This window comes from Wolffia australiana, chromosome 10, assembly GCF_029677425.1.
Source record: "Wolffia australiana isolate 7733 chromosome 10, ASM2967742v1".
In the NCBI taxonomy this organism is placed as follows: Eukaryota; Viridiplantae; Streptophyta; class Magnoliopsida; order Alismatales; family Araceae; genus Wolffia; species Wolffia australiana.
This window is the reverse complement of record NC_135844.1, coordinates 1,452,460-1,471,440: the sequence shown is the minus strand read 5'-3', so window position 1 is coordinate 1,471,440 and position 18,981 is coordinate 1,452,460. Positions and strand designations below refer to the sequence as shown.

General features: G+C 47.1%; 1 non-coding gene across 1 annotated transcript; it reads left to right on the top strand.

Annotated features, from left to right (window-relative positions):
• Nucleotides 1-11,008: 11,008 nt before the first annotated feature.
• On the top strand, nt 11,009-11,112 carry LOC144709011 (small nucleolar RNA R71). The gene has a single exon (XR_013582951.1). It is a non-coding gene; the product is annotated as a small nucleolar RNA R71 (small nucleolar RNA).
• The last annotated feature ends 7,869 nt before the right edge of the window (nt 11,113-18,981 follow it).

Below are 18,981 nucleotides of genomic sequence, written 5' to 3'. Positions count from 1 at the left end.
TGTCATTCCAAACCCGGAGGGGGACACTACTCGGCCAAGGTAACAGCTCATGTAGTTGTTGAAGCGAGTTTCTTTTGGCCTACACTATTTCGTGACGCCCAGAAATTTTATAATACTTGTTTAGCATGCCAAGCATCCACAACATAAATAGGAAAGATAGAATGCCCCTACAACCCATCCTAGAAGTAAAAATATTTGATTTATGGGGAATCGATTTTATGGGACCCTTCCCTAGTTCTAATGGTTATGAATATATTTTGATGGCTGTCGATTATGTCTCCAAATGGGTAGAAGCCATTCCCTCCAAAACCAATGACAGTAAGGTAGTGACTAATTTTATTGAGAAAAACATCTTTTATAGATATGGATGCCCACGAGCTATCATTAGTGATGGAGGTTCCCACTTTACAAACTACAACTTTAGGAACCTCCTCAAGAAGTTTGGTGTCCATCATCGAGTCACTACTCCTTATCACCCTCAAGCCAATGGCCAAGTTGAATTGTGCAATCGGGAGGTTAAGAAAATTTTGAGGAAAATAGTGGGTCCGGATGGGAAAGATTGGTCTAGGAAGCTAGACGAGGCATTATGGGCCTATAGGACCGCTTACAAAACTCCTCTCGGCATGTCTCCCTTTCGACTTATCTTTGGGAAGGCTTGTCACCTACCACTTGAGTTAGAACACAAGGCCCTGTGGGCTATTAGGAAACTCAACCTAGATTTGGATAGAGCCGGCAAGCATAGACTTCTTCAATTGAATGAGTTGGAAGAGTTAAGAAATGAGGCTTATGAGAATTTGAAGATTTATAAAGCCAAGATGAAGATGTTTCATGATAAGAGCTTGAAGAGTCGAATTTTTGTAGAGAATCAAAAACTATGGCTTTACAACTTTAGATTAAAACTCTTTCCAGGAAAATTCAAAACCCGATGGGATGGCCCCTTCCTTGTTCAGCAGGTTTTTGAGAATGGAGCGGTTACCATTTTGGATCCTACATCTCAAAGACAATTCACTGTGAATGGGCAACGGCTCAAACCCTACTTAGAAGAAGAAGATCTTAATAGCCCCATGAATATTACTTTAGAAAAGCCACCGACGAGAGCTCATGATCTGACTAGTTTTTGCTTCCATTTCCTATTTTCTCTGTTTTGTTATTTTGCTGTGTTTTGTTTTTGTTTTCTTCATTTTTGTTTCTGTCTTCGTGTGCAGCTACTCCTATCCAAGCTAGGTACACCGTCACTGGACAACACGAATGCTGATCGCCGCCTTTCCTTCCATGGTTTGATCTCTCTTTCTCCTTTCTCATAATTATGATTTGTCATGTAGGAACATGCCTTTTTATTGGGGGGAGGGGAGTACAGTTGCATGCATCATCCATTAAAATTTTTCGTTTTGCATTCACAAACCATGGATATTTGATGATCCTAGGAGATGCTTGTCCAATGATATGCATGATAATTCGATTCTTTTCAAAAGGGTAGAGGTGCAAGAGTGGCCAGCTAGGAAATCCTAGGTGAAGTAAGCCTAGCTAGGTGCACTATGATACGTACTATTTCATCCACATCTCTTACCATTATGTTTCTCTCACCTCACCACCGACTTCGGGTTGAGTTAGCACTTACGTGCACTAAATTTTTAGCTTTAGTGGAGAGTAGGGTTAGTGCTAGCTCATTGGCAATATTATTATGATGTGAGTGAAGCTCCCTAAACCAAGAAGGATACAAAACTTTGTCGGGGGAATAAGCTGCCGGTCTACTAAGGACGGCACATGGGTAGTGGATAAGCGCCACCAAATTATAAAGTGAAAGCTGCATTGCGCAAAAACAAGCAAAAGCTTGCATCATAGTTACTAGAGTTGATTGTCATCAAAAATGACCAACAAGCAGCAAATGCCAAAGAAAATAAAGGTGGAAAAGCTGTCTCCCATGTGTTTGAGCCGATGCTACTATAGCCATAGTATTGAGCTACCATTAGCACCGCTCTCCACGCCTTGTTCAGTAGTGCGCTTGGGGTGTTAACTCGACCTTACTCCATATACTATGTACTTACTATATGTACTCCGTAGATCAAGTGCACATAGTTGAGGTAGAAGGCTGAGATAGATCCTAAATTTCTCCTATGCTGGTCAAGTTCAATTGCTGAAAATACTCCTTGAAAAGAGCATGAATCAAAGCTATCGGAAGTCGAGGGTCAACTTGAGATCATGTTTTATTCTCACCTGCATTTCATTACTAAGGGACTAGTAATGATCTAAGTTGGGGGGTGTTTGATGACTCTCAAATATGTCATCAAATAATTAAACTTTTTAGCTTTCATTCATCAAAATTATAATGTTAATTCATGCTAATATCATGCATATGCATCATTTTATGAAATTACTAACCCCACTTGATCCTTTGAATCAAGTGGAATATATTTAACACTTTATGGTTAGTAAACATTCAGAGACAGGTTAAGAAGATCAAGGAAAGAGACGAGGATCAAGAGGAGCGGGCGAAAATTAAAAGACGCAAAAATTACAAAAATGCCCCTGGGCATGACTTAAGAGAAACCTCTAAATACCCTCTTGAGAGTTGATTTTAGGTTGTCCAGAATTTCTCTCAAGGAAGCTAGGGCTTGGAGAGAAAGGATTTCTGCAGACCCTCCAAGGCTGATGAGCATTGGAGCTGGGAGAGAAGCAAGCCGAGGAGTAGCTGGAGCACGACGATCGTCGCCTTGCCCGGAAGGAGTGACACAAGGAGGCGTGAGCGTTTCGGTTTTGGTACAATCTTCTTCTCCCTTCTAAGACAATCAGAGTTGGGTTGAAGATCACATGCTGTGTCTTCAGCATTTCCAATTTCTGTTGTTCCTTTGGTTACGCATGATTTCGAATTTCATAGTTGATTGAATCGTTTCCCATTCTATTCTAGCAAAAATTCCATTGTTCTCGCATCAGATCGTGAAATCCATCCCTGCAGAACTAAACTGCTAGCAACCCAGGCCTCAGCCTAGGTTGCCAGCAATCCAAGCAGCGAGCAAGCTTGCCCGCGCAAATCAGCACCGCGAGCAGGCTCGCCGCGCGCCGCAGCGCCGCGTGCAGGCTCACCCGCGCGCAGCAACGCCGCGCGCAGGCTCACCCGTGTGCAACAGCGCCGCGCCGCAGGCTCGCCCCGCACAAGCAGCAGCGCAGCCGCAGCAGCGCCACGTGCAGGTTCACCCGCAGCAGCAGCGCCGCGAGCAGGCTCACCACAAGCGTAAGTCATGCACAAACACCGCAGTGGTGTTTGCTCAATTGCCTCACAGGGCATGTTTAACCGTGAGTAAAGAAAATTTCTCACTGACGGTTCTGCTCAATTGAGTTTGCCAAGATATCTCCGTAAAACTTAACTGAAGATAATTTGACTGAAGAATTAGCTGAATCCATACTTTTAAGGAATTCTCTGCAACTTATTCTGAAGAAAATTTCTACAGAGATTAACACTTGGAATTAGAGAACTGAATAGACTGATTTAATAGAAAAGAATTTTCCGCTGTTTTCTTTGCTTCCTGTGGATCGACCCTTGCTTGCCAAAGGCTGTGAGGTTATAAATTTTGTTGCATAAGCTCAATCTTCACACGAATTCAACTGATAAATAACCAGTAAAAAACACCCTAAAGTTGAGCTCATCAGTGGTCGTGGACGTGGTGTAGGTGGGGAAAATCAAGAAATGGTGGGTTAAGGGGCAAGAAGGTGGCGAAGGCAGAGGCGAGGGAGAAGGGTGGCGCAGGCGATCAAGAATTGGTGTGGGTGGATCAAGAATGGGGTTATGCGGTGAAGGGAGGAATCAAGAAGATGGTTGGGCGGTGATGGTGGAGATCAAGAAGGCAGGGAACAGGGCGAGGGGTTCAAGAACGAGGGAAGGAGGGCGGGGACGAGGTACGGGAGCCAAGAAACCTGGTAGAAGGTGGTCGGATGGAGGGATGAGAAGGTGAAAATGAGGAAGAGAGTCAAGAACCTTGGCGGGGTGGATTCTTGATGGTTCGCGGGCGGGTCTCCACGGCGGAGACAGGTTTCCCGATGCAGCGCTCGGCCGTGGTCGTCGCAAGATTCCGATGGCGTCCAGAGTGGTCTCGACGGGTGCCTTCTTCGTCTCTTGGAGGCAACAGCTTCTTGAATATCTAAAACGTTCCGGAGTGATCTCGACGGTATGGTTGAACACGTCATGCCCGGAGTGATCTCGTCGGACAGGACGTGGGCTCTACTCTTCGGAGTGGTCTCGACGAAGAGATGGGGCTAGCCAAACCCCCTACGCTATGACTACGATAAGGGGAAGATTCTTGAAACAATTTCAATTCAAAAACTTCCAAATGTTCCTTGGGCATGCCCTCCCCTTATATAGGGAGGAGGGGTGCAAAGAGAACGTGGGGAGAGATCGAACCGTCGTGAAACGTGGTTCGGTCTCTCCTTACAAATTCAAATACAATTCTAAAATATAAAATCAAAGACGAGGACGGGCCCTACGATAATGGCCCAATCCATAATTCGGAAAGAAATACAACATGATGATGAAAATAATAAAATGGTAAAGCCTTGCTTACCCAGAGTACTTAAACCCCGGATGACGGACGTCGACTCGAGCGCCTCGGCGTGGCTGGTGGCGCGTCATCGTGGCATCCTCGGGTGGCGTCGTCGTGGCTGAGCCGCCATCTGCTGGATGGTCCTCCATCACTCAATGCTGTACTGGACGAAGTAATCACCATCACAAAAGGGGGAACGGTGCGGAAGTTTCTTGTTTAATAGCAGGGCAAATCGTCAACAGTCGACACATGGATCACAGAGGAGGAACTGACTTGGCTACGCCCCGACTTGGTGATTCCGCTGGAGTGTTTTGACCCTAACTTGACGAAGTCAATTTCTTCTCACCCCGAGGGAATTGGTGGTGACGACGTCAACGCATCGACACTGAGCGCGCCACCACCGTCATCTGAAGTCAACACCACTACTAAGGAAATGCCGCCATCGTCACCGGACCAAGTCAACATGCTAGCATCAGGCACGTCTACACCCACGCACGCCCCTTCACACATCCTAACACATCGCCAAAGACAGATCAAGAACTGCCCCCTGACGTGACATGAAACCACGTCGCTCGTCTTTAGTTTAAGTTTTATTAACTGTATTTTCTCTTTCCTCCAAGGCCTATAAGTGTAGGCCAATGTCCCAAGAAACAGTTAGGCAAGTTTATTTCAGAAATTGAGTTGTTTTCTCTTCTTGGATTACTTGCCCCAACTTCACAACTCCTTCTCCGGTTCGTGGACATAAACGCCACCACCACCACCACCGCCATCATTGCCTCCACCACCGTCTCTTCCACTCGCCCTTCTCTCCCTTTCCTTCTTTCTCATCTTCCCTCTCTCTCTCTTTCTCCTTACCCCACCGGTCAGAGATCTGACCTCGATCTCCCACTGGCTCCAGCGCCTGCCTTCACCTACCAGCGCCAGCGCACACTAGCACCTGCCGAGGCCAGCGCACACCAGCGCCCGTAGGTGCCGCGCACGCCAGCGCCCGCCGACGCCAGCGCACGCCAGCGTCCGCAGGCCCTACACATGCCATCTCCAGCCCACGCTAGCGCACGCCAGCGCCCACCAACACCGTGCACGTCAGCGCATGCCGGTGCTTGCGCACACCAAACCACCTACACCAGCGCACACCGACCATCTGCGTTCGCCACTTGCCCCACGTCCTTGCTAGGCCCGAACAACGCTCAGAACGTCCAGTCATTTCGTCTAGTGGGCCACGCAATGCATGGAACGCTGAGCCCTAGTACAACCAGAATTTCCCGTAGCCTCTTCATGCACTCTGGTGCTGAGGTACGCCTGAACCCTTTGGTGTCGTGTGTTCTCCGTCCAGTATTCCTTGAGGATTCTTCCACCGCTGTCAGATTTGCTTTGAATTCCTTGAAATTCTCAATGATTAGTGGATAAGGTTTCTCGTGAGTTTTCTCGCGAACACAAATTTGAAGTATTGGATTTGCTGCATAAGCATCGTCGCGGTCGTTGGAGATAGTACTCCCGCCCTCGACAAGGAAAGGGGTTGCACCACCATTATTTCGTCAGATTTAAGTTTTCAAAATCGATTGTGTGGATTTGTGTTCTGTTTTATCCCTCCTACCCTCAACCATTTCCTGCACCCGTATCCCTGTCATCCACCCTATCTCCTTTGGTTGTATGCATCCATTTGTCTAGTTGTCCTAAACCCTTTTTCTTCTAGTTTCTTCATCTCTAATCTGGGCAATCATCTTCTACAATCATAAATTTTTTTTGGTGGCTCTAAAACTTTTCTGATATCTTCTTTCAACAAATCAAGAACTTGTAACTACATTATTTCACTTAATAATTGTGCAAGTGACCAGTTACCTCAGATCCCAAATATGTCTTCTAGACAAAAAGTTGTATTTAGACTATGACCGGTGAGTTCTTAGTTCGGTTACATCAAGAAGTCTACAAAGAAGATTGAGTGTGGGAGATAGGATCATCCGCATTTCATTGAAGTGATGTAACCTGATGTGCTAGGATAGACAGCTCGTGTTACGCCACAAGGGGAGGGCGATAATGCACGATGCACATGCAAATAAATGGTGCATTCATTTGAAAAATCAACGAGAAGTACGACGGAAAACCTAGTGACCAGGGATGGTAGTTCAAATAGTTCACACAAGCCTTGGCAAAGGACAAGCTCCCAGTGACCCGGATGATCAGCTCGAAGGCCGACGGGGTGGAGGGAAATCAATGTAGGTGAGCATCACAAATTTCAATGAGATCGATCCAAATCCAACATAAAAAATAAAGTTCTAACACGGATTTGAAGGCTATTCATGATATTTGAAAAAACTCTCATAATGGTAGCTGACCCTACGACGGTAGGCCCCAACAGAGGAGCGACGTAGACTGTATCATAGGAGGTAACAATACTAATATAAAGATATGAGGGAGGATGTGACCTGTGGGCAAGTTACTAGACAATGGGCAAGGCATTCTGGGGACCATCGGGAGTAACCTGTGCAACAACGGGCTGGTTAGTCCAATCACGTGCGCGGTAAGAGCTGTGTTGGCAAAACAGTAGTCTTGGAAGATGCAGCATGGGCGACGACATTGTGTTTTCAGACCATCGACAGACAACCTAGGGCAATAGTGAGTCCGATCCAAAGGCGGTGGGAACCATGGTCTATTGGAGTACGCAGATGGCAGAGGCCACAGGTGCAACGGTCGTGGCCGCTAGCAACGTTAGGATGGTTGCGGGAGGGCACAACTGGGACTAAGACTACAGGTAAAGGCGTATAGAGCCCTGTGTTCTGCTTCATCATCTTTGCCTTCGAACAAGTCAAGCAACGCGAGACAAGTTTCCTGACGTCCCTCTTTAGTCACAGCAAGTAGAACTGATTTCTAACAATTGGATGGACTTGTTGACACCGATGTGCCTACTCAGACCACTCGCGTGGGTCTCCCAAATAAGAAAATCTCATAGCGATGTGTGAGGTATGCATAACTTCTTTCCATAGAAGAGGTAGCTATTGGATATATAATAATCCCGGTGTTTGGACTTCAGACCATCACCAACGACACTAATAGTCTTGGCGAAGTCTGAACAATTGGAGTAGTCGTGTGGGATTTGATCAAATCCCAAAACTAAGTCTTCATCATATTGAGGATGACTGGTCTCCAGCTGAGAACATCGACAATGACACTGTCCTTCCCTTTCTTATACCGGATAACAAATGTGTAGTCCTGCAAATAAGTGGTCTAGCGCGTGTGCTGATCGCTGACCTTCTTCTGGTCATGCAAGTGCCGAAGGGCACTATGGTCCGAGTAGAGCACAAATTTGATGTAACACGCCAGCCACGTCAAGGGTGTTGTGTTACACCACAGGGGATCGATCACGAGGAGATGCAATGACATGATGTGCAAGTATTATAAAAGTCAACGAGAAATATGTTATGGACCGTAAGATCTGGGGTGTACCTCAGATGATGGCATAGAGAAATCTCGCATCCTGTTCAAGCCCCCAACAACCCGTGTGTCAGCTTAAAGGCCGATAGAGTGAGGATGGGTCAGGGTCCGATCACGTCCGTGCCATTGTCGCGAACAAGCCAAGCTGACATCGTGAAAGAAGTATCCTAACACAAGATGGTGGCTAATCTATGTCGACGTCTCAGAGTCTCTTGAGCCAAAGAAGCACAAGATGACCAGCACTAGAAGAAGTAAAAAGACTGCAAAAGATAAGGGGAGTGGCAAGAAAGAAGGATGTAACTTGAGGGGAGGACAATTACCCCATTCGCGAGTAGTCAAACACAACAATTGAGGAAGAATCGAGATGATTATCGTCCAGGGAGACCGTTGAATTTGGACCGGAATGGTCGAGCCAGCCCAAGGAGGTGGTGAAAATGTGCTGTATCAATGCCGAGAATACTGTCGAAGGAGATAACCCAAGAGGCTTATGATGATCACGTCAACTGGCCCCATCATAATGGAGCAACGTGACGTATTCTTCTTGGCCTTTAGCGGCGATCACGGACCCTCCTTAATTGTAGAAGGGAATGAAAGACATCGAGAGTACTTCAGAGTGCTATAGCTCCGCGTTCACACCACAAGAAAGTTCACAAGGACTTGTGGCCAGAGCGAAGGTCTGGGAGCTCCAATTGAAGAAAACCAACAAGCAATATTCGGTGGGAAGTGCTAATGCTCAGGCGAAGGAAAGAGTGAACTGAATCCTGATAGGAAGGACTGATTGAAGAGGTGCAGAGATGCGGGAATAAACTGGTTTGCAGGAGCATCCGGTAGGTACAACCTTGTTTGATAACCTCAGTGGCAACAACATTTATGCCACAATTCAACAATCCAACCTGCGTCAGCGTCATGGAGGTGCCCAATAACCCAGAGAGTGCATGGCCTACCGAACCAACCCTACAAAGACCAGAGTGGGTAGTTCCATCCTAGAACAAACAAAAAGGAATTTGGTAATCTCCGATCGAGTAGCTTCTCTAGGGAAGAGATGCCCGTTGATGGTGTAACCCCGATGTGAGGGCCAATTGGATTCTCGTCGTGCACTTGAGACTCTTTGACAAGTGGGAGGCTACTCGATCGGTTGAACCCAAAGAGGGAAGTCCAGTATCCGTGCAGGAAAACCTCACTTTGCAAGTACCAGGTCGGGAGCCTTCTTCTTTCTCTTCTTTGAAAGTGGAAGTGGGAGGGACTGCATCAGAACCTTAGTGGATGGAAAACAAAATGAAAAAACAAACTTCTATTTTATTTTTTTCTCTTTTTTTCTCAAAACAAGTCGAAACAAGATCGTGGCCCTCCCTCTTCCCTTTATGGTGAATGAAGAGGGGGGGGGGGGTTAGGAGTGGCCTAATGGGCTCTTTTAAGGGGAAAAGAGGCTTAGTGGATTTCCCCACCTGAAGGTACTTCGTAAGGGAAGAAGCCATGTATGGCTTCCCCCCCCTCAAAAGTGTGAACAAAAGGCATAAAATACAAGATGCTCATGGGGGAGGCCCGTACATATGCAGTAGGGGGCCTCCTTACAGTCCACGGGGGGTAGGATTAAAACAAGCGATGTAAAGAGGGACTCCGTAAAACCGTGAAAGACATACGTAAAAACCATAAAACCACACTAACAACAGATAAAACAACACGACGTGGATGCGATTTAAGTGTAGTAGTGGAAGCTCAGGATCTTCACATTGACTCGGGCTCCGTGACGTGGCTGATGACGAGCTGGGGCATGCATAACGGGGTGGCCCTCCATTAAAACTCCTTGAAAATAAAATAATGTCGTTAGTGTCAAAGTAACTAGACTAGGGCATAAATTTGTGATCGTAGTTATTGTATCGACACATTGTATGGTTCAGATTTTCGTTGAAGTATTTGACCAGATGGCCGTCCTGGTTAAGGTTGCCACCAATATCTAGGCCTGAAGCATCGCAAGCGACTTCAAACGCATTGTTAAAGTCGGGGAGTTGTAGAACAGGTGCGTTGGTCATGCAGTATTTGATCTATTCGAAGGCCTTGTCGTCCGTTTTTGTCTATAAATAATTTATTGAGTTTGATAAAATCAGTGATAGGGCAGGCCGGTAACGCCACTAAACCCAAGAACAAACCTCCGATAGAAAGTTGTCAAGCCCACGAAACTTTGTACGTCATGAACGTCCTTGGGTTTGGGCTCGATCTTGGTAGGATCATCAAAAATGCCATGAGCTGATATGATGAAGCCAAGGAAGGTAACCTCAGCTGATGCCAGACGTCGTTGGTGACGTCATCTGGTCAGGTACCTAGACGATGTTCGAATACCTAGATGATGTTGGACGTGGTTAGTGATGTTGCTCAATGGGTAATTTCCTAATAGGAAATGTAACTACGTGATGCCAAGAACCCTCGGTGGGCGTAGGTGCAGGCCCCAACTCGTGTGGTTCAGCCAGTTCCAAGCTTTGGGTGCTCGACCGATGACAGTGAGGGTGACCTTCTAACCCTTGCCGGAGCAACGACGGCTACTACAGCGCTGAACGGAAGATTTCTATAGGCCCTCGCACATAACAGACATGCTCGACCCATACCCACAATATCACTCATAACATAGTTTTCAAGATATAAAGTCTGACCTAAGTCTAACCAAAGCGCGGTGTAGTGCAGTCAAAAATACAGTAAAAGACATAATATAACTGACTAGCAAGGGGAACGGTGTACCTCATCGATGGCGGCGTTCGTCGTCTCTGTCTTCATCGATGCAAGGGCGATAGGCCGATAGGGCAGAGGCGTGCTAAAGGTGGGCACGGCAAGATTCATAGCAATTTTCATTCAGGACTCCCCTTTTAGGCTCTAAGATTCTCCCATTCTGACTCAAACTTAATCTGTGGTTATCATTCTCCGCCAACTTGTCAAATAACTCATCTACTTGGTCATCAAATTTGTCCATTAATGATCCTCCACAAATCGCATCAACTCTCTTCCTCGAGCTTTCGTTCAACTCTTGATAAGATGTGTTCATTACTTGTCACTAATCATACCCAGGATGAGGATATTCTCTGATCAAATCTCTAAATCTCTCCCAAGCTTCACAAAATGAGTCATCTCCTTGCTTAAAACTATGCATAGCTTTCCTGAACATCATCGTTTTTCCCGATAACTAATTTTTTTTGATAAAACAATCTTCTATAGCGTCCAATTTTTCAAATTTGAGGCCTAAATTTCTAAACCAATCTTTGGCTCTATCTCTCAATGTCTAAGGAAAAACTTTCATCTTTAAGATCTCATGTGAAACTCTAGGAATAGGGTATAGGTGAAACTTTCCTATTAACTCTTTTATATATGTATAAGGATTTTTCGATGGTAGTCCATGGAAATTTGGCAAAGACATTATGAAGGACATGTCAACTTGAAAGCTTACATCCTCTCCTACTGGTGGGGCAATCTCGGTATAGCATTTACTCTTCATTGGGGTGTAATGTTCTTTCATTTTACCCCTTCTGACCTCTTGATTCTCATTTTGATCCACGTCTCTATTCACAGGATTTCGATTCTGATCCCTTTTGCCAACTCCAAATCTTAAAATTCAGGTTTCTTGGATCTATGTCCATTCATAAACTGCTTGAGTGGCCAATCAAGGGATTGTAATATGAACGAAGAGCAGAATATGTCAAATAACATAAATGAGAATGAGTCAATTAAACAATGATTTCCTTGCAAGGTGCACTCAAAATAAAAGACACCAATCAAGACCACTTTAAAGACCGTTTTGATAATTCTATATCAACTGCACGAAATATCCAGTCTGATGTCTTCCGCTAGGTTTAAAGAGAATCCAAAATTAAGGTCATAGAAAATAAGAACAGAAATCATTAAACTTAGAGACCCCTTGCTTCCTGGCAACGGCTCAAACTGTTGAAATCGATTTTTACGTCTCTTAATTATGTCGTTGTGTTTTGAGTGTCAAGCAATAATTTTATAAACCTCACTTAGTATAGCTAATAAGCAAGGGTCGATCCTTAGGGAGCCTCAGTCATGAGATTAGATGATTTCAATTCACAAAAAATCGATGTAGATATAATTATAGAGGGTGATTCTAAAGGATTAATTAATAAATAATAATATAATGAGAAGGAATGTGGCATTTTTATAAAAATAATTATTAGGGAGAATGAAAACTTAAACACACAATGGATAAGGATAGGGTACGAGATTATTTTAGTCTACTATCGTATGTATTAAGTAATGTTCTAGAAGTTAAGAAATGTTTGATTTACAGAGCGAGAAATTGATGGGTGATTAATACTAGCTATTAGAGTGTATTGGTGCTGAGAAAGAAGGAAGATGGGAGAGTAGAGGAGAGGAAAGGTGATGAATGTTGTTAGATGAAGCAAGTATATTTATCTAGTAGTTATCTTCAGATTTAATGAAATTTCAAAGAAGAACATTTATAAGTTGCACAGGTGAATATGACAATACGTAATTGGATACAAATCTGGTGAGTAAAACACGGAAGAGAATAAGGCTACTACTTAATGGAATTGCAGTAAAGATCCTGCATTCTTATGAAATGAAAATCAGCAGACAACTTCCAATACAAACCTCGACACAATTCCAGTTTACTGCCAAGCCTAGGCTAGGTGATGCTTTTTTTGCTCTGATTGCAATCTTTTGCTGCTCACTTCCACAATGCTCCCTACGCATCTATCAATGGAGAGGGCGGGCCTAAATCTCCTCCACCTTCTAGTCACCTACTGCAGAGAGGACAAAAACCAAAGATAACCTAAAAGATAAACACCAATCGATACTTCAGAGGCCTATTAGGGTTAATGTCAGCAATTAATCGGTGGACCTTTCGATCGAGTGAGAGTGGAATATGGGGCGCAACCTAAGTGGCGCGACTGTATTCCTTCTTCCATTGCTAACTGATGTAATACATCAACGGCCGGGATCGTCGGCACGTATTATGTCACTATTATGCACGAGAGGTGTTTTAGATGATGCTTATGAATGCGAGTTTAAGAACTCTCACGAGCTATAGGGACGGTCCGAAGGAGGGGCAACGATGCAGTAAATTCGGGTAGAGGAATAGGTCAGGGTAGACTCTGTGTGACCCACCGAATCAACACGATCGAGCACGACGAGAGGGGCGTTCTACGGCCCGGGGATTTTGTCCCACAAGACAGTGATCGGGTTGTCAATCACAAGGAAATCCTATCTCTAGATAGTGGTGGTTAACCTATCCGACTTTAACGAGACTAAGCGGCAGCAGAATACAATAGGGAATGACAGCACTGCAGAAAATAATGATACTGGTAATTTAAGGGGAAGGGTCGAATCGGAACCTAGATTAAGCGCTCCGAAACTCAGGACTGAACGGCACCCGGCGAGCTACGAGCAGTGGTACTATGAGGCAAGGACCAGCAGAAGGCAACCGGGAGAACGGTGCGTCCTCTGGACGGGAGCTTGATCGGGGCACAAGGAGACGGTAGCGGTCACAACACGGTTGCAGGCGTGCACGCGGCCACACGTTCGTGGGATACGCGGAAGAAGGGCACGGTGCGCGCGTCAGCGGTGATGATGCGAGGTGTGGCGGCGGTGAGGGCACCCCCGACCCGAGCGGTGGCGCTGCTGGCAGCGGGATGCGCGGCGGGCAGCTGACGACCGCCGTGCGCGGATGAGGCGGCTTATGTGGAGGCCGCGCAGCGCGCGGACATGTAGAGGCGCTGGCGTCCGGTTGCGGGCATCGCACGCGGGCGATCACAGACCTGGCGGCGATGACGACCGGTCGTGGGTGTTGCGGGCGAGCGGCCAGTGGCCTGGCGAACGATGGCGACTGGTTGCGGGCGTCGCTGACGGGCGACCAAGGGGCCTGGTGGCGAAGGTGATCTGTCGTGGGTGCTGCTGGCGGGCGGTCAACTGCCTGGCGGCAATGGCGACCGGTCGCCATCGTTGACAGACGGAAAGGCACCTACAGCTCAGAGCTCACAGAGGACGCTGAAAGGTCACCTGGAAGCTGCACGGGTGGAGCTAGAGGAAGAAGAAGACACTTTTCTATTTTGATAACTAACATGAAAATAAACAAGATAAAGTTCTCTCTCTCAACAAGGGTTCTCGCTAGCCCTTGGGCATTCCTTCCCCTTCTATAGGGACGAAGGGTGCCAAGAGGCTAGCTGTAGAGGAGGGTTCATCACGTGATGTGGCCCTCCTCACTACACGTAATTCAAAAGGAAACAAAACGTGAAAGAACGGACGAGGCCCAACACACGGCCCGGTCTGATTACAATCGAGTAAATGATAAGGAAAACTTACGTCGAATACTTGAACTTGGGGTCGCGCACGTCAGCTCGAGCAGCTCGAAGAGGTCGAGCGCGTCTAATGGCGGTGTCGGCGTCTACGCGATGGTCCACAAGTCTTCAGCACGACACACTCTAAGTGTTTGATCAGATGATCGAATTTCAACACTTTTACTAGAGCTGTTGTATGTTTTCATTAAACATCATACTAACCTATATTTCTATCTTTCTAGGCCCTCAATCATAGGACATTTTGCAGATATTTATGCTTCGTCTCTAGCTAGCTTGACCCTATACATGGAATGGACATGGCCCTTCCCCAAGTCATTTCCCTGTCGAGAATGAATAGACTAGCTAATATTATAAATCAGTGTGGATCATTCTAAATGAATGGGGATAAATCTTGGATACCAAATAACCTGACTGGTTGTGCTCTGAAGTGCGAGGTGTGCCCGTTCTGCGGCACTACCATTATCCCTTTGATGGGGCACCATCTCACCACCAGCACCGAGAGACGTCAACAACCTCGTCGGGCAGCTCGAGCTGACACCTGTGACAAGTCTTTCAAGTACTCCGCTTGACAACGCATCACCACGAGCTTTATTTTTATCCTTTATTTCTTTGAATGTAATTTCATCTCGCATTGAGGATGTGCCTATTGCGTTTTGGGCCTCGTCTTGTTGAACGGTTTTTATTTTCGTCGTGTGAGAGACCGCTCATCAAGAGATGGTTCCCTCTCGTATGGCTGATTGGGCATGCCTTCGACCCTATATAAAGGCCGGCATGCCCAAGAGGACCCTTAAGGTGAATTTGAAAATTGAGAAGTTGAGTTTCAGTTTCTAGTTCTTCCTTTCCACCAGTACATAGTTCGTGTTGTAGATCATGGGTTTGTAATCGTCTCTCTCCACGTTGGAACGTATTTTGGATAGTCGCCATCACCCATCGGTTTTGTCGAGTCATTTTTTTCGTCACCAAGAACTCCCATTCTTTGTCTGGTGAAGATCCAAGAATCCTCCAAGAAACTTTCTTGGAGAAACCTGGATTTGTGTGGGTCAAACTCCCCCTCTTCCAGGCCTGCACCGCTGTCACCACTGCCGTCACTCCATCGTGCGCATGCTCTATTGCGCGCCCAGCAGCCCCGCTCCCGCCGATGTCCAGACCGTGCTGGTGTTTTGACGCATGCCCATTCTCAGCTGTGCGCACCCGTCTCTGCATCATCCAATGCGGACGCGCACCCCTCCATGGTCACGCATCTGTCTCCACTACGTGCCTTTGCGTCACCACCGGCCCCGCCGTGCGTGCGCGACTCCTGATGCGCCCGCGCCAGCACTCTGTTCGCCCATTTCCTGGAGGTGTGCCGCCTTCAGCCGCGCCTCCAGCAACGTCCTCTGTGCGCTGAATCCCTACTGCCACCTCTTGACCGTGTTGCCCAAACCCGCCTCACCTTGGTGTTCTGTCTGTGCCCATGCATTGTCGTCCGCTAGCACCGCCTGTGATCCACCGATCGCCAAGCAAACTGCATGACTGATGATGGGGGACCATCGCATCGACACCAACACTAGACGAGCCCAACCACATCGAGCTGCTTGTGTCGACGTCCGCGACCCAGAATTCAAGTACTTGTCGTGATTTTTCGTAAGTTTTCTTTATTATTTCATTTACTTGTAATTTTCAGGACAAATGGATTGGGCCGTTGTTCTGGGCCTCGTCCATGTTTTCATTTCTGGTTTTGAAATACTTGTAAAGAGGAGGACCACGTCTCGCGACGGTTTCCTCCTCTAAGGACGGTCTCTTGGGACCCTTCCTCCCTATATGAGGGGAAGGTATGCCCAAGGGAGAGGTAGATTTTTGAGAGAAGAAACCATTGTGTTTTTTTTTTTGTTCAGTTTGTCTTTCCAAGAGAGAATTAGATAGGTACGTTTTTATTTAAAGAGACATCGTTACACCGAGCTCCAGCTTCTCCCCTTCGCCGGATCTGGATCTGGATCTGGGTCGCCGCTGAAAACGGTCACCACCGCCAACGCGTTTGCTCTTCTGGCCCCGCTCACCCGCGGGAGCATCCACCGTCCACCGCCAGGCCGTGCATCTGCTCCGCCAGTGCCGGCGGTCGACCGCCCTCTCCCGTCGCGCCGACACGGGATCCTGTGAGTGCAGTGCACCCATTATAGCGTGCTCTGCCCCTCTCTCGGCCGGTCTGGTCGATCATCGAACCCACCCATTCAGCTACGCGCCTCCGTGCGAGATCCATCGCCTTTGACGTGCTCGACGCCGCGCGGCCTTCGCCCCTACCGAGCGGACTTGTTTCTGCCAATGTCGCCCATTCAGTGGTGCACTCGCACGGGATTCACCGTCCATAGCGCGCCCGACGCCGCTCGGCGTTGTCTCTACAGGGTGGAAGTCGTCGCCGCCGATCTCACTCCTTGAGTGGTGCACCCGCGTTAGACCCGCTGCCTGCAGCGTGCTCGACGCAGCGTGCTCTTGGACTCTACCATCGTGCGCCCTGTACCAGAATCGGCCCCCAATTACCACACCTGTGGTCGTGTTCCAGCCCGTCTGTCTGCTGTGCCGCTACTCAGAAGCGCCTACGCCTCCTCGTTCGTGTCAATCGGAGATTCTAGAGTTTCTCTCGATCAAGACTCGTGGACGGATTATAGCCAGGTTCTAATTTCGATTCCCCTTCTTAAATTTCAGTATCATTACTTTCTCCAGTGCCGTCACCCTCTATCGAATTCCTCTACCGACTTTGATTATGATTCGATAGGATAGCCACCATTGTCGAGAGGTAGGGCCTTTCTTGTGATTGACGACCAGATCATTGATATTGAAGGTTTAACTCCGACGCACTGTAAAACGCCTCTCCGTCGTGTGATTGTTCGTAAATTCCAAGGGTCATTTAGAGTCTACTATCCTATTCATTCTCGAGGATTTATTGAGTTGTTCCGCTTAGTCAGACCGTCCTTCTTGCTCAAATAGAGTTTCCTAAAATTGCATAATTCATCAGCCTTCAATAATCATCTACGTTGCATCATTGTGACGTAATACGTGCCATCGATCCCGGCTGACAACGTATTACATCAACTGGTGTTTTTACTTGTCGCGTGCTTGCGCCCTGCTCTTTGTTCGGGCCTCTTACTGCTGTGCTGGTGTGCCGCTCGTCGCTTGGGTCTGCTTTACGACCCTATTGCTCAATGGACGAAAATTGACCATCAGGTTTGATCGTACTCTCCTTTGTTCACACTTCGGTTATTTCTTACAATAGTATTGAATTGTGATTTGTGCCTTTGAGTGTTCGGATTACTCTTGACGATTGAGCATAGTTCACTCTAGTGAGAGATGGGGTACTTTCTTCTTGGCAACGCACTGAAAGTTTACTTTGAAGGATTGGACACCAATAGGTAATCGCAATTACCCTCCTCTCATAGTGTCGAAGTGGTCCAAAGGGACATTGGGAAGTCGATTGTGTCCCAATCGAACTTCATTGATTTAATTGATTGTTCTCTTTACGGTTTTTGCCGTACTTGTCCTTGGATCTCAAAAATTGGATCATAAAATTGTGGCATCTATTACCCGCATCAATTTCCCATGTGTCCTAATACGTGACGTTTTGATCCCGGCCAAACTCGTATTACATCACCCTTGCAACCAACTTCTCATTGAAAGTGTGAGAATGAGCCATTTTGATGGCGCACGCCATCAAAGATCATCGATGATGTGGTCTGCGCCGCCTGCCACCGTCGTCGAAGATCGGCTGAAATCGCTTGAATGATCGTGTTTTGTTTTTTAGCGTTCATTTCTGTATTTTATATTTTCTCATTACATTGTGTGTTTTCGTCGTGTCTGCGACACGTCATGTACTTCCTTCATCGACATCACGAGGAGGGATCCTTATCCAATTTGGAACCCCTCCCTTGTGCCCTTGTTTTTTTATTTTCATTTCTTTTTTATTTTAATTTCCCTCTTTATCTTCTAATAAGGGGGCCCATTATATAAGGCCCCCCTTAATATAGTCTTCTCCGCTCTTTTTGACCCAGCTAAGGGGCCCAATTGACCTCTTCCCCTTTATAAGGGAAGAGGGGGCGCCCTAGCTTGTTAGACCAGCAAATTAAGAAAAATTGTGAGTTTTGTTCTTGGTCTCACCCCCCCTCCATCGAGAGAAAACCAACAAGGGGGGGGGAAGAGAGGAGATTGTAGTTGCAGCCAGAGAAGGAGCTCGCTTGAAGGGGAAGGGGCAACAATTCCACGATCATCCCTTCGTTCTCCTTATCGTCCGCCCCAATCTGGTTCTCCCTCCCGGTGATGAAATTCTCCGTTCAAAGGTCACGCCCATAGCTGCCAACCTTCTGCATTCACCAATCAATGAACGCCTGGCTGCAACTTCTGCCTCGTCGCGACGCACGGAGATCACTGCCTAGATGTTGCCTGTGCGAGCTGGGTGATGCAAGACAATGTCGGGGATGAGGTTCGGCCATCACCGAGGGGTTCGTACTTGGTGTCAATAGTGTCGGTGTGCGTCGTCTACTCTTGGGTAGATGTATGGCACGGGTTTCCTATGAAGATGACCTACGATGGAATGCTCTAGGTGGGGGGTATCGTACGTGTAGCTGCCGACAAGCAATGGGGAAGCCGACGTCCGTTGTCGACGGGGTCGCCTGGCAATGACTAAGTAGACCTCCTGACCTTTGTCCGAGCGGACGAGGTTGCTACGGTGCCGAACG